Here is a 2,320-nt window from a genome sequence, read left to right as displayed (position 1 = left end):
TACTGTTTACTCTTATCACATTTTTCAAATGAGATCATGATTTCCACTTCTCAATTTAAATTATTTTTATTACTTTAAATGACTTTAAATCTCATTTAAGTGTTATCAAAAAGCATTACTTTTTAAAAAATTAAAAATAGGCTAAAGAAACCTTAAAATGTCTAAAAATAGTCACTTTATGCCAAGAATAAGACTAAATAGAATTAAATGAGATCACTTTCTCATTTTTTCTAAGTCATGATCTTATTTTGAGATTTGATATATAGTTACTTTGCATGTTTTTTTAATGATTAGTCCCAGCAGGATTCATGCTAAGAAATGTATGAGATCAGATTAAATGAGACTAAACATGAAATTCATGGCTCCGGTGATCAGTTTAGCTATGAGAATCTGTCTACTATCTCAGAGATTACAGTTGTTATACAGAACACTTCTAGCAGCACTCATCATTTTCATATTATCTTCTAACACTATAACAGCTCAGTGCTAACTTAAGTCTTATATATATTAACTCTTGCAGTTTATTATATCTTTCACTACATTACATTCTACTTTTTTCTTCAGAATATCACAGCTGATATATTAATATAAACATACTTATACATCTCTCATCTGTCTGCAACAGCTCTGATGATGATAATGTTGATAATACTGTTGAGAATGAAGATAGATGTGATGACTGTAGTCTAACTCTGTGTATATAGCATGTATATAATCTTTTTCAATAAGATAATGTTGATGCTTCTCTTTTTCAGACGAGATATCTATTTCAGCAGTATTTAAGTAATGTTTATACAAATATTGATGAATAGCAGCTGAATTAAGTCTGTGCTTATCAATCAGAAATCTATACAGATTAATATAGTAATCTGTGTAATACTATACAGACAGATAATACACTCTAAGCAGCTTGATCATTGTATAATATTATCTGCTTCTTATACAAATAGTCAACATTTTATGTATAAACTATTCTAGAATTCTATGACAATTGTCTTCAACTACAGATGTTCAATTGTTTTCATTATATTCACAGCTAATTCTGAGTGAAAAAAAAATTATTCGTAAGTTACTCTCTAATCAGACTGCAGTAAACTGCTCAGATTTGATTATATATGTTTTTATAATGAAGATTTTTCATTTTCTTAATATTCTCAAATTCAGACAGCTGTTTAGACTGATGTTGATCAGAATATGAATAATTGAATATTAAAAATATAAACTGTTTTATATACATCTGTTAATCTGACTAGATTATTATTATTATTATTCTTCAATTATAGATGTATGCAGTCAGAGACTATGACATCTACCTGAGAACTTTTAGTTCTCAGGGTTTTTCCTATATCTGTAAAGTTAACTATTATACATTCATCAATTTCAGATATGCAAAATCAGAAAATTCCAGCTCAGAATACAAAAACTGTTTACAACTTGCAGTGTTTTAACATCTTCTGATACTTTGAAATCATTTGACAATATCATGACAAAAGAAAAGAGAACACAGTCTTAAAGATAGACACATTAAATAGAATAGAAAGGAATTGAAAGGAAAAGATAAAGTAAAGAGAGACTGTAACAAAACAAATTATTAAAAGATAGTATATAGCTGTTTTAACAGACTATATCTGATTGATTTCCTCCTCTTCATATTCAGATATTTCTGAATTTAGCTATTTTCTTGTAGCTGCTTGAGTTTCTGATAGAAAGTCTATTAAGTATTTAATTCCTGTCTCAGTTGAGAATAAGAATCTCATATTTAATTGATTTAGATCATACTTCTCTTTCAATCTGACTCTGAGACTGTTGTATAATGCACAGTGCATTACAATATACTCAGGATTTTCATTTACATTGCAGAATGAGCATTCTCTTAAGTCAAATCTATCATCAAATCTTTGTATGTAAGATTTGAAATAGCCATGTCCTAGTTTCAGCTGTATTATAGATGAGAATATTTTCTTTTTACATTTAATTGAACAAGATTTCCACTTGGGTTTTGTTTCAAATCTTGAATAATGTACACTCTTCTTTTGTTTCTGCCAGCTTTCATTCCACTTGTCTAAACAAGATTCTTTTATTTTTCTCTTTATAAAAGACCATAACATAATTTTTTGAATAGATCTGCTTAATTCTGCACTCTTTTTTACAGCTGAATCAGCCAATTCATTGTCATGAATATTCATATGAGCAGGAACTCAGTGCAGATGAATTATTAGCTTTGATATTTTTCTCTTTTGAATTTTCAAAACAGAGTTTAAGATCAGTTCAAGATTCATTTGATCATTATGAATCTGACTATTTCTAAGTCTTTTTAAAG

The sequence above is a fragment of the Blastomyces gilchristii genome, assembly GCF_000003855.2.
Source record: "Blastomyces gilchristii SLH14081 genomic scaffold supercont1.2, whole genome shotgun sequence".
Lineage (NCBI taxonomy): Eukaryota > Fungi > Ascomycota > Eurotiomycetes > Onygenales > Ajellomycetaceae > Blastomyces > Blastomyces gilchristii.
The sequence above is the reverse complement of the archived record's forward strand: the minus strand, read 5'-3'. Positions refer to the sequence as shown.